Genomic DNA, 15,106 nt, shown 5'->3' on the forward strand with positions numbered 1-15,106 from the left:
ACATGGTCGGTAGCAAGGACTGGCTTCACGTAAACTCGGAATCCAATCCAGCGGATCTAGGAAGCAGAGGACTACTTGCATCAGAGTTGGTCAACAATTCGTTGTGGTGGCAGGGACCTTCATGGCTGTAAGAAGACAATTCTCACTGGCCAGCACAAGAGATCGAATACAAAACGTCCGTTGAGGAGAAGAGGGCACAAACATATGCCACGACAAGGGTAGATCATGTAGATATTCTCGACCGTTTTTCAAATTTACCCAGGGCTTTGAAGGTTCTATCCTATGTTAGGAGGTTTTATAAAAGAACTCACCCAAGAACAAAAGCCTCGTTCCACGAAAAAGCGTGTATAATCTCAGCCGATGAGATTAAGGCAACGACTCCAGCATTAATACGAGTCTGCCAGAAACAGTTTTACGGGACAGAATATTTAAAATTGAAAAATAGGGAAGCGATCGACCGAAAGAGTGAAATACTGTCACTCAACCCATATATCGACAAAGATGACATTATTAGAACAGGGGGGCGTCTAGGGGCGTCAAAAGACATGTCATACAACGAGCGTCATCCGATCATCTTGCCGTACAATTGTAGGCTGTCTCGCCTTACAGTTATGATGGCTCATCATGACTCCCTTCATGGCGAGAACCAGCTCATGCTCCGTCTCATCCGAACCCAATACTGGATACCGAATGTCAAGACCATGATCAGAGCCGTCATCCACAATTGCAAAACCTGCATTATTCATCGAAAGCAGGCACAGTCCCAACTTATGGGTACCCTTCCCTGCGAACGGACTACTTTTACCCGCGCGTTCACCAATACCGGGGTAGACTTTGCGGGGCCTTTCGACATCAAAAGCTACCGCGGTAGAGGATGTCGACTGTCAAAAGGCTACGTATGCCTTTTTGTCTGTTTCTCCACTAAGGCCATTCACTTAGAGGCCACTAGTGACCTCAGCACCCCATGCTTTCTCGCAGCCTTCTCGCGTTTTATCGCGAGAAGAGGATGTCCGAAGAACATCTACTCCGACAATGGTACAAACTTTGTCGGAGCTTCCAGATCTCTACGATCGGAATTCAAAGCCTTCCTGGCAGAAAGCCGAGACAAAACAGTCTCCAGGTATAGCCATCAAGCATTAACTTGGCATTTTATTCCCGCTGGCGCTCCACATATGTGCGGCTTGTGGGAGGCGGGAGTGAAGAGCTTCAAAAGCCACTTCAAAAGGATCGCGTCTCCCCAGAAGTACACCATAGAGGAGTTCCAAACCCTTTTGTGCAGGATTCAGGCGTGCCTCAACTCGCGCCCTCTCAGTCCAGGGTCGAATGACCCAACGGACCTGGAACCACTAACCCCAGGACATTTCCTAACGGGCAGCCATCTTCTGGCGCCGCCAGAACCGGATGTGAACGAAAGCCCGGCCTCCATAATAAACAGATGGCAGAAGCTCAAGGCCCTCCATCAAACCTTCTGCCGTCGTTGGAAAACCGAATACCTTTCCGAACTTCAAAAACGAGTGAAGTGGAAACAGTCAAAGCAAAATCTTAAAGTGGATGATCTAGTTGTCATCAAAGAGGACAACTTATCTCCCAACGGATGGAGGTTAGGTAGAGTCATCAACGTACACCCCGGCGAAGATAACCGAGTACGTGTAGTCGACCTCATAACCGAGAAGGGTCAAGTCAGACGACCTTTGGTCAAACTGATCCTTCTTCCCACGGAGATAGATTGTGAGAGGACCAAGAGCCTCTCTTAACAATCCCCCCGTTCCTCCATATCCCGCCTTTCAAAAAATATCCCACAAATTCACTCGCTCAACCCGAGCGAGGACACCAGAAATCTCCCCACTCACTCGTTATTCCATAACGAGTATACCAGGAAAGCTTTTACGCAGACCCTCGGTCTGCCACAGAAAACCAAGGCACTCGGCCCATAATCTTTTAAATTTTTAAAATTTCAAAACCCAGCGCTCGCCCACCGAGGCCAATCAACCACCCTAATGCATATCCCCATCTGCCACAAAACACTTATTTTTAATTTTCAAAACCAACCCACAATTCACCCGCTCTCCCAGAGCGAGGACAGCAAATCAACCCAACTTCACCCGCTCACCCCGAGCGAGGATGACAGAACACCTACACACTCGGCCAAAGGCACGAGGCCAACAAAAATGTATCAATGTATGTATTGAAATAACTATTAAAAAATAGTTAAAATGGAAACCAACCGTTTCCTTCTTAACTATAAATACAATCAAATAAAAATCCATGCGCAACTACCCATAGAGGTTGCACCTAACCAATACGTGCCTCCTTTCGAAAAGGAGGTATCTTCTTTTCCAGCAACTGCAGAAAAAATGAAATTCTGAGTTTTTTTTGTTCGTGCTGTTCTATTGTTCGTATAATCTTTTTTTCTTGTAATTGGCTACATTGAAGGCGAAAGCACCAAGCAAAACCGATGTTTCACTCGATTAGGCATTCAATAAAGCAATAAGGAGACAGTTGAGAATTTGTATTTTGTATCAAAGATTGAGTTCGATAGGGCTTTAATGTAGAAAACTTTGATAATTATTTCTTTAGCGCTCCGCGTGAAATTGGTATTATATTTGTAAAACAACATATTCATGCTTATATAAAACACAAACATTAAATTTTATATTAATAAAACTTTGTTTTAACAAATGCAATTAAAATAAAAAGGGCATCAGATATACATACATAATTTGGTCAAAGTGTTCGTAGTGGTTTTTGGTTTGAGTATAAATAAAGTTTCAAAAACTGTATAAAGTGCAAAACAAACTCGCATAAAATCCCTATGTGATAACAGTAGGGGCATTGCGTCCAGTAAATTTCGGCAGCTGAGAAATTTCTAAAGCAATATCAATCAATGGTTTAAGCATTTCGCTAGCCAAACCAAGTACATTATCCTTCTCATAAGAGTCAATGTATAAACGTACAGTAGCCCCAGAACTGCCTGTGCCACTCAACCGGAATATAATGCGACTGCCATCCTCAAAAACAATACGTAAACCCTGCTTCGTAGCAACAGATCTGTCTACTGGATCAGTATAACTAAAATTGTCTGCAACCTTAACTTTATAAGTTTTGCCATCGCTTATAAAGCTCTTGCCTACAAATTCTGGATTTGTTATATTCTTCTCCATAGTTGCAATCATTTCATTACACGGTTCCAATTCACATTCCTCATAATCGTACCGTGTAAAATAGTTGCGCCCATAGGTGGCCCAATGAACTTTGAGGATATCTTCGATTCCTTTGCCGGTGTGCTGCATAACAGATAGCCAAGCCAAAACAGCCCAAATGCCATCCTTTTCGCGTATATGATTTGAACCGGTACCGAAACTCACTTCCCCACAGAAACATAAACGTCCTGCATCCATAAGATTACCAAAGTATTTCCAACCGGTAGGCACTTCAAACTCCTCTTTACCCAACTTTTTACCAACCAAATCAACCGCTGATGCATGGTATGGTATACATTCTAAATTATTTTCAATTACTGCCAATGAGTCGCTTGGTGTAACAAAGAATGCACGGTGACCAATTATCATGTTGCGGTCTCCATCGCCATCGAATGCAGAGCCAATACCGTAATCACCCTGTGCTACAGCTTGTACTAAATCCTTGGCGTAGGTTAAATTCGGATCAGGATGTAGGCCTCCAAAATCAGGTAGTGGTGTTGTATGTACTACACAACTCTCTGCGGCAGCCAAACAATTCAAAAAGATTTCACGTACATATGAACCTGTTACGCCGTTTAATGAGTCGATACGCATTTTAAGCGGTTTTCCAGTAGTTCTGCCACTAACAAAATCACGCAGTTTTTAAAAATCGAAAATCTCTTTCATATGTGACACATAATTTGCCACTGAATCGATAACATCAACAACGAACGGCTTGCCATTCACTTCATATTTGTTTGTACCTATTTTATTAATTTCAATCTCTAAACCATTGACAATTTTGTACTCTTTAATTGCAGTGGATAGTTGGTAGATGTTATTGGTTACTGCATCTGGGGCGGGTCCACCATGTTCGCAATTGAATTTGATACCGAAATCATTTTCGGGACCACCAGGGTTATGAGATGCGGTGAGCACAATTCCACCGAGGGCCTTATACTGACGTATCAAACTTGAAACTGCCGGAGTAGACAGTATACCATTTTGCCCAACCAGTAATTTTGCAACTCCATTTGCAGCACACATACGTATAATAAGCTCTGCTGCTTACAATAGTAGCGCCCATCACCCACAACAACAAGTAGAGCTCCATTTAATGCTGCACCATTCGCATCCAAAATACATTGCACAAAGTTTTCAGTGTAATTTTGTTGCGTGAATACTTTTACCTTTTTGCGTAATCCACTGGTGCCGGGTTTCTGGCCCTCATATGGCTTTGTCGTGACTACAGTAATATTTTGCATTTTCGAAGAATTTACAATTCCATAATTTAATTAAAAGCAAAATGATTGTATGATAAAGATCTACTAACGTTCGCTATACTCAAATTCTGACAATTACCCATGAGTACAACGCCCATGCCACGCAAACTGGTACGGATGTTTTGCATCTGTTTTAGATCCAACAGTGTCAGCGCCGACAATAAAACGTTTCGGATATTCATCAAAAGGTTCAACAACTTTCAGGAAATATTAAGCTTTCCAAGCAGCTGTGTTCTCCCTAACCATCGTGAATCAAGTAGTGTATTAGGGACTCGTATTTCGAATTGAAGAACAAAGCGCAAACGTGTGCAATCGACGGTGTTTTTGACCAAAACTCTATTTATGGATTTGAATTTCAAATAAGAACGAAAAAGGGACCCGTACTTGGCGAAACAAACAGCAAGCAGATCTATTATTAATACCTTCATATAATTTCGGCGTGTGTTCAATGAGTTAACAAATGTAATAAAGGAATTAGGTTTTTTATTCAAAATTTTTCAAAATCTGACGGTTTCGTTATCAAATTTTGTAAAATACACACAGAATGAACATTCCGTGGAATACGGAATGTTATGTCGACTCCAAGTAGTTACGTTATGCGAAACCAGTTGAGCGGCACTCATTACAAATCTTTTCTAATTCCATGTCATTTTGAAATCCGTGCGAAGCAATAACAAATTGAAAACTTTGGGGCCCCTTATATTTGGGCCTGTAAAAGTAAAAGTCGGTGGTTTAATTTCATATCAGATTTCAAGGCAGCTATCCCCAAGAAAACGTTATCAAATCTAAACTGTTTTAAATACAACGCAGTTTTGTAAAGCTTCATCAACCAACGCATTCCGACTTAAAAGGAATGCCCCAGCTATGCCATATGGTGGCCATAAATTAAATGGGCATTCACTGAGTGGTACATACCATTTACTAAATTTGTGTCTATGAGGAGCTGTCTATGAGGAGCCGCCAAGTACGGTGGCTGACATTGCGATGACCAAGATTTGCCAAAGCAGATTTTACTATTATTGTTAATTTGGGCGCCGCCGAACCTCATTTGTCTGCAGCATTTATAAATGAATAGTTATAATCCACTGGCGTGCCTGCGGGATAATAGGAATATCAAACCTAATCTATCTCGTGCCAAATTCCAATATAATCCACGGCATACAAAGATAATCCAATAATAATAATATTTTTCAAATAACTTGCGGAATGACATCCCATTTTACAGGGTAATAGAGATGGACGAGGGAACCCATATAAAAATAATATATATGGATAGTTATATATTAATGTTTAACCAATCTACAAATATACATACATACCTACATTCATACATGACATAATGGCGCTGCATCTCGGTTTTCATTGGCCAGCTTTTAAAATTGAATTCCTCCTTGATGCGTTCAAGGGATGACGCACCGGTGCAGGATACATGTTGTAGTTTGCGGCCAAGGTCAGTTCTAAATTGGAGCTGTGAAGTTCTTAGGTTCGGTGTGCCTAATAAAATTATTGAAAGTCCAACACTATCCAGTTTTGTAAACAGCTAGGCAGTAGGAAAGCAAAATTTGTTTGCCGGTTCTGATACCACTAGTGTAATTTGCTGTGCTTTTGTTTTTCAGTGTGCCTCATAAACTAAGGAAATATTTTGTGCACAGGCGTACGCCACGCCGTAGTAAAAAATGAAATGAACGAACGGAAAATCACTGTATACATTTCCTGTTGTTTCAATTCATAGGAGTTTTACATTCCATACACGGGTGTGTATGAATGTGCACAATGTGTTTGTCTTTGCTGCTGGTAAATATTTACCAGTGCACGGACCTTTTTAAAGGCAAAATGTTGGCAGACGGAAAATGGTAGTAGAAGTTTCGTGAAAACGATAACTGCGGTTTTATATTGGTACCAAAAAATTCCCAATTTATCGTAAAACAAACAAATCACAAAATAAATCACATCCCAAAACGTCTACCTATCACAACAATTTTCCAAGGTACCAAAATTACTGCCGCCGAATAACCAAGTTCAGCATGTTATCGTTTACGTAAAACTTCTTATTGTCGTTCAAATTATGCAAAAAAAAAAAAAAACTGAGAAAATTAGCGCAGAAAATATTCGCGTACTCAGTCATTATATTTCTCTACTCAAAAATCTATTTCCTGTTGTAAGTTCTTCACAAATTTTTCAAAATTTACTGATTTGGTCAGTATCGCCTCCTAATGTTAGTTGGGTGGGCTCTGCAATTCAATACTTTAAAATTATCGCAGTATACGTTTTCAGTGCGAAAATACTGAAATATTGGTAGATTCTAAGTTTTGGTAGCAGAAGTAGTAGAAAATGAAAAATGGGTCAAAAAAGTTGGTCAAACTACCAATGCGGTAAAGTCCGTGCACTGACTGCCCATATACTTATACCAACGTATGTACATATATATGCCGAGTTTTAAATGTACATTATATTAGGGATGCATAAAATGATGCAAACGGGTACCGAAGAACCCGTTTCCGAAAAATCGGTACCGGAGCCAAATACCCTTCGGGAACCGTGCCATTTGCTAAAGGCTATCAATTAAACAGGAATACAAGCGTACTTGGGGAAAGGTTGAATAAATAACCGAAAGGTAATACAAAAAGAGAAAAATGATACATTCTACAAATGATTCTCCTCATCCAAAACGAACATTTTTTAAGCCGGAGTCGTTGGTGCCGTATGTCGTGTCGCTGTATCCGGATCCCTAACGTAATCAGCTGTTTATCGTTACGACGGTAAACCAAACCCCAATTGGTTGGCTACGATACGGTTACCGATAAAGCACCAATGTCCAATGTCTCCAGCTTTATTTTTTCTTTACATCGCATACAATTTTGCTGTCCAAACATTTTTTTTTGTGGCGGGCAGGGAAGTTGTTGGGTTTTAGCACCAACAACACAAATAACAGCGAATCAAAAGAACCCACGCTATACACTTTCTACCCGGTCCGGCACCAGAATGTGCGAACCGAAAAATCGTAAATGCTCATTTTCTGCAGCACTAGTGTGCCCGTGGCCAACTAAAACGCTACCGGGTGACACAAAATAAACAAAATAAGGCACTAAAGACCCAGGCACATAACGTGCGGGGAAAGAGGCCATGCATATAATGCACGCCACATATGAATATTTTTTTTTATGCAGCGACAGATGTTTCCCCTTATGCGCGCGCTAATAAAATTTCCCAAATCCCCAATAATACAACTAGGGACCATTCGCCCCCGCATTTTCGAGAATGACTCGACCCAGTCAAACATATAGCATTTCTTTCAGAAAAATGGGTCGCTTTGCCGCTATGCAACGAAGCGCTGCCAAGAACGTCATGCGTTATACGTCGGAATGCCGCGCTTGTTTTAAGCAACATCCCATACGCCTGTGCCCCATCTTTCGGGCCAAAAAACCCGAGGAGCGTCTTTACTTAGCGATCCGCGGGAGCTGCTGTGGAAATTGCTTGGCTCTAGACCACCGCTCGAACGCGTGCCCAAGCCAAGGCCGATGTAAAAAATGCGGCGAAAAACATCACACGATGCTTCACATCTCCTCGATTGATGAAGAGGAACAGCTACTCCACGAAGCCCGCTCCAAGCCATGGAGTGTACAAGTTGAGGAGGAGCTGGAATCACCCCGTGAGCGGATTGACGACTCCATATCGTTATATGCGTCAGATGCTGGAACGGAGACTGGGCCTCTTCGTCCAGCTCGAATCCACCAAACCGGAGCGGAGACTCGGTCTCTTCGCCCGAACACAACACCAGCAGCCAAATCGTTTAGACCGCTTTTGCAGCATGAAAGGAAGCGGCTCCAGCAAAACACATCTACAGTCCAGCGCCATGTTCGTGACGGCCGTGTGGAGACTCGGTCTCTTCGCCGGCAAACTAAGGACCCTCAACGAAGACAACCACCGCGCGATCGCAGAGCGGAGACAAGACCTCTTCGCCTGCAACAAAGATATCACACCCATCATCAACCACGAGATCGCAGTCATGGATCCAACTCGCTGCAGCTCACTACCGTGTCCGCCTTCCGGGCAAGGCTCCTAGCCCCGCATTCAGCTGCCACCGCCACCATGATACCGACGGTAGCGATTACCCCCACCGCGGTCGTGAAAATAGAAGCAGGGGGGCGGCTACACCTCGTTCGCGCCTTAATCGACGGATGCTCCCCCACCACAGTGATTGCGGATGAGCTCGCCCAGGAGCTCCAACTTCCTACCAGCAACATTGGCGGGCAAGCAGGATGTCTGCTGCGTATCCGAGGAAGACACGGACAGAACAGAAGGATTGCGACCCATGCTGCGGTCGTAGCCAATTTTCGGCGCACGACACCCACAACCAGCATCGACAGTGCCATCGCAGCCCCGTACGCACATCTTCGTCTGGCGGATCCGCAGTTCTACTCATCCGCCCCGATCCGCCTCGTCCTAGGCACAGATGTATATGCCGAGATAATACTCCCAGGGATTCTGCCCACCACGTTTGGCCCTTTGTTAGCTCAGAGTACCATCTTCGGTTGGGCACTCTCGGGCACAGCGAAGGCCTAACAGCAAAATGTTCGGTAACGACCGAAATACATGAATTTTTACACTTTTTTTCCTTTTTATTTTATTGAATTTCTGTTGTACACAGTCGCAAGAGGTGTGCATTGTGAGTTCGTACAAGTGAAAAATCTTTCTATCCCTCCATTGCCATGCCTACGTGTCAAATCATACCTGACAGGGAGAACGGCTGTCGCGAAGGTCCAGAGAATGGAAGAAAGGTTTCTTTTTCTTGTGTTCACCGTTATTAAATTGAAGTGCCATGAATTGCACATTTGTTTCAAATCAGCTTTAAATTTGTATACAGAAAACATATTAATACTCACTCGCTGTTCACTATTGTGAACATTTTATCGAAAATTCGCCACTTGTATGAATTCACAATTGAGGTGTGCGTTTTAAAAGCTTGTATCATTACAATAAGTTATTTTTTATTGAATTTTCTTCATGCAAAATTCACAAGCATAGAATTTCCAATGAATTTGTAATAAACGGCAAGAAATATGAACACGTATATCTTCTTACTTCTTTTCGCAATCCCTAGCTCTAGGCAAACCTGGCTCACGCCTTACACCATAACGGGAAAATTGGTGAATGACCCAGGCAGCAGCAACCAAGCTCCCACACTGCGCAAACCATTTTGCGTGCCGCCAAGCCGGCGGACTGTCCGGCATTATGTTAAGTTAGATATAATTAATTATAAGTTTTTTATTTTTTTTCTCTTCTTCACGGTCGGTGATCCTTGGCGGACTGTGATGTTGCGTACCGCAAGGGGGGCGGCATCTTTAGGCCCAATGCCTAACTTTTATCTGATTGGCGGCGCCCCTCCCTAACGTTTTAATAATATTTCCAACCACCCACACTCACGCCGCATTTGTGTGAATGCATGCACATGCATGCATTTCATACGCATGCACGTGTGTGTGTGGGTTGTCAGCACCCATGCACGTATATGTGGGGGTTGTTGTGTGTGTGGCTTTTTTCCCCTCCTTAATACCAGAGGACTTTTTCGCGGCTTAGCGGTTGTCCTCAACGGGATAACCGGTCTCTTTCTCGATTGACCGCCAACCAGCACACATCGCAAGGATCACCATCGTCACTTAAAACACCAAGGTAATATTGTAACCACAGTGTATATTTTCCTTCACTCTAAATTAAATATTATATTATAACGAGGAAATTCCTCTTTGTGTTCTTATTTATTCCTTTTGAGCGCACCATCCACTCCAAGATCGACCCTTGTGCGCCTACCCACTGCCGGTTTACGACGCACTCAGGCCGAACAAGTGGCAACCAATATTTTTTTATTTCAGATCGGGCAAGTTCTAACAAAATGAACCTTCCTCCTGACCCAGCCAAAACGAAAGAAAAAAAGAATGAAGAAGCCAACTATGCAGCCAACTCCCGTTACCTGGTTCCCACTGATAAATCGATACACCGATATTCTGTCGAAGCGACTCGAATTGTGATCGCTATATTGTTTTGTTCAATCCAATGGTTGGCTCATATCCCTGTCACACATGCCCTGTTCAGATATCAAAGTCGTCGTGTTGATGATACGCGTATGGGATTCAGAGGCAACTTTTATGTCGTGAGAGAATTATGCGCATTGTTTTGATTCGTTTTGCCTTTGTCATCTCCTTTTGACAATTCCTTTGCCAGTGAATTGGAAGAAGACCAAAGTCAGCGGATGAGATGGAATTTTTGACGATCCCACCCGCACTAAATTAACACAGAAAGTGTTTAGCCCCCCAGGCGACCATGAGTGAGGGTGAATCCTAACCTTTTCACCTATCACTAGCCATCTAGTACGTTCCAAGGGTGAATCTCCCAAGTGGACCGTAACAAGATTAAGAATCCGAAAGCGGAAGTTAACTTTTTTTACCCTTTAAAGGTTATAAGTGAAAAACTGTTCCATTGTACACGTTTTGTTCTGGCACAATTACGTTATTCTAGGCACATGAATCAACTCAGATCCGATATTGGGTTTATTAATGTAATTTGATATACAGGAATTAATGAAAAAATAACTTTGAACTTCACTTATTTATACTTATTAAGGAAAACAAAATATCAAAACTCGCATATTTCTTTTTTGCAGTTAAACACATGAACACACACTAATGGAGGTGAATAGTGATGCCAGCTCAGCAACAATAGTACATATGGTTTTCTCTAGTCAGAACAATGCAAGCTGGTGGCGGCTCGACAAAAATTCAAATAAACATCCATGCTCTATGTTTTTGCTTTTGTTGAAGAATTTGCAATTTAATATACATATTTAAGGAGATAAGTTTTTAAATTATCGAAGCAAAGCGCCGCAGCCAAAAAACCAATTCATTAAACTTAATGAAACCCTACAGTCGAAAATTTATGTTTTATGATCCGAAAAGAAAAAATCAAAGAAATTTTTTCAATTAGCAAAAAAGCGCCGCAGGGAAAATTTGGAATAAAGAATCGCGCGATTTTTTATTCCAAATTTTCATATTTAATGATACGAAATGAAAATAAGCGCAGGAATTTTTTCAGTTAACGAAAATTCGATATAAAAAATTGGTAAATAAAATCCAAATTTCATTATTTTATGATACAAAATGAAAAGAAGCCCAGGGATTTTTTCATTTAACGAAGGCGAAAATAGTGCGATTTTTTATCCCAAATTTTCATATTTTATGATATGAAATGAGAAAAAGCAGAGGGATTTTTACATTTAACGAAAAAAGCGCCGCAGGCGAAAATCGCGCGATTTTGTATTCCAAATTTTTATCTTTTATGATACGATATAAGCGTGGGGTAGGGAATAGAAGTGAAGAGGATAGAAGGAAAGGAAGTGAAGAGAAGGAAAGGAAAAAGAAGAGAAGGAAAGGGTGGAGAGAAGAAAATATAAGGGAAGAGGAGAGAAGAGAAGGAAAGGGAATAGAAGAGAAGGAAAGGGCGGTGAAGAGAAGCAAAGGGAAGAGAAGAGAAGATGAGAAAAGACTGCGCCTAAATAAAAATGAAAATTCCAAATATTTGCGGTAAAAAAGTAAAAACTCTTGGTTTTTCCTTTATACATATCGACCGAAACAACTCCAACCCAGCAAATAAAATTTTCATGTGGGCGTTGTAATGTTGATGATATTTCGTACCCACAAAAAAAAATTTTGGACATAAGTGTTTTGCGCAGATATAGTTTTGGTCTCCAAACCGGTGTTGGACCCACCCAGATTAATTTTTTATCAGCGCGGCCGAAGGCCGCCAGCGCAAAAATATTATGGATCCCACCCCGGTTTCGAGACACTCCGGGGTCATTTTTCGGTTTTTTGGAAATATCTTTTGAACGAGCTAAAATTTTTCTTTTCCGCTTTCGGATTATTGTTATTGGATTTGGTGCTGCATGTGATCTTGCACTCAAAGAAATGGAATATGATAAGAAATTTACAGATTTTCTTTCGAAACGTTTATATGATCGCATCACTTCAAGATTATCACATGGTATATGTAATGGTGATACGGAGCAAAGCTATAGTGGTTTATTAAATTTATCATTACTGATGGCCTTAAAAGATGTGGCGTTGTCTAGTGCCTCAGCATGTACTTCTGCATCACTGGAACCTTTGTACCTACTACGTGCGATTGGAACTGATGAGGATTTGGCACATAGTTCAATAAGGTATACGAGTTTACCGTACTGAATTGTGTAGCTAATTTGAAAGTAATTTATTGTAAAATTTTTTTAGATTTGGTATTGGTCGTTTTACCACCATTGAAGAGGTTGATTATATTACAGGTACATGCATCAAACATGTCGAACGTTTACGGGAAATGTCTCCATTATGGGAGATGGTGCCAGAACCAATTGATTTGAAAAATATCCAATGGTAGCAACATTAATTTTGTTTATGATATATAAATAAGGGACCGTTCTCTTATTGTATGCATCTTTTAATGTATGTATTTATATTCCAAAGCAGTTTAATGTAAAGTGAGATACAACTTTTAAGGAAGTATATAGTTCCTACTTTATCTGACTAAGGTCGTTATTGTGTAGTAATAAAATTATATTGGGAAATGCTATTGCTATTGCTAAATGTTTTTTGTAGTGGACCTTATTTTTAATACATGGATGTATGAGTGCTAACGTTGGAATGACCGTTGGGGACGATGAGACAACTTCCGTTTTTTACAAACTCTTGATTAGCACTGCTAAGTCATACATAAAATTATATTACATTTTTTATCTTACAACATTTAGGAAACTGAATATTTACATCAAAGACGGTAAATATAGCGATGGAGTGGAGTTGGGCATCAAATCTACTCTCTGAGCTCCCACAATAAGGTCACAAGCCTGAAAATGGAGCGAACAAATTAAGCCATTCTAGGGAAGCTAACGCCACAAACTTTTTCCCAATATTTCCTCTTCCTTGATCTTGCGGGGTAATTCTTTACCTTAGCTCACAACTGCAAAAACTCATGCAATAATATCAGGAGAGGTGTACAAAAATGCGTTTTTGACTCAGAACGACGAATCTGAAAGCGAAAATTAAAAATTTTATTTCTGTCAAAAATTATTCCCAAAAAACTAAAAAATGGCACCGGAGCGCTCCGAAACCGGGGGTGGGTACCATAAACTGCGCTACTACCGTAATATGTTTTACAATATTTTAATTTTGAATATTGATTTTACTATTTTCAAAAATTTTCATTATTATTCAATTTTGCATCATGAAAATATAGCATTTTCTTTTAAATAATTTTTGTATGAATATTAATTTTAATAATAATAAAACATCCTACACTATATACGATTAATACAAATAGTTTGAAATTACTATTAGGTAGCAAAAAAGTAGAAGATAAACATAAAAAATTTACATTTCAAACAATTTTCTTCTAATTCGATACAGCGTCGACAACAAATTTCTATTCGCTTCAAAATTAGATACACAACGAAAATTTCGACGGAGATTAGATGTTATAATACCAATTTTTAATTCGATTTTCGATGTTCGATAGCCAGCGAAGATCGAAGATCGAAAAATGCTCATAATAGGGGCCTATATGTATTCTTTCACCCTTCCAGCATGTATTAAACGGTGGACCGCAAATTATCTGGGTGGTCGGCAGGCATCAGTGCAATTTAGAAACGAAACATCAAAACCAAGAAGAATTAAACAAGGGGTGCCACAGGGTGGTGTCCTATCCCTACTTTTGTTTAACTTCTACATATCAAAGCTACCTTCGCCACCAGTAGGAGTTACTATCGTTTCCTACGCCGATGACTGCACAACAATGGACATAGGCCCAGGCCCACAGATCGATGAACTTTGCAATAGAATAAACGGCTACCTCCCTAATCGCTCCAGTTTCTTCGCCTCGCGAAACCTGGCATTATCACTGACTAAATCCTATGCGTCCTTATCCACAACATGGACGTCCCAAATGTCGACCATTTTGTACATCTACGTGGATGGCACTACGCTGCCGACTGTCCTACACCCCAAAATCTTGGGTGTGACGTTTGATCAGGATCTACATTTTGGTGAGCATGTAGTGGCAATTGTACCGAAAATCCAGAGCCGTAATAAGATCCTCAAATCTCTTGCTGGCAGTAGGTACTTGGGGAAAAGACAAAGGAGCACTCATTACCACTTACAAAGCATTTGGTCAGCCGATTGCATGCTACGCGTCCCCTATATGGTCGCCAAGCCTAAAAACTACTCACTGGAAGGAGCTACAAGCCTGCCAACATACTGCTCTCAGAACCGCCACGGGCTGTCTTCTTATGTCCCCAGAACACCATCTACATAATAAGGCGAGAATACTCCCCACCAGGAAGAGAAATGAGATGCTAACTAAACAGTTCCTGTTGAACACCCAGAAACCTGGGCATCCCAACAGACATTTGATTGATGAGCCAACACCGCCCAGGGGCTTAAGGAGTCATCTCCGTAAGCATTTTGAGGAAATACGGCACCTGAGAACTCAGCCGTATGAAGCAAAAAAACACAAGCAGGTCCTCAGTGAACTCCACAAACAGGCGTCGGACCTTTAGATCACTCCGGTACTCAAATAACAGTACCCAAAACTTGCGGAAGAGGAACG

The 15,106-nt window shown here is 41.2% G+C and overlaps 1 pseudogene; it reads right to left on the reverse strand.

Moving 5' to 3' along the window:
* Window positions 1-2,701: 2,701 nt before the first annotated feature.
* LOC137248018 (phosphoglucomutase-like) lies at window positions 2,702-4,527 on the reverse strand (annotated as a pseudogene).
* Window positions 4,528-15,106: the final 10,579 nt, after the last annotated feature.

The sequence above is a fragment of the Eurosta solidaginis genome, chromosome 4 (genome assembly GCF_040869045.1).
Source record: "Eurosta solidaginis isolate ZX-2024a chromosome 4, ASM4086904v1, whole genome shotgun sequence".
Classification (NCBI taxonomy): domain Eukaryota; kingdom Metazoa; phylum Arthropoda; class Insecta; order Diptera; family Tephritidae; genus Eurosta; species Eurosta solidaginis.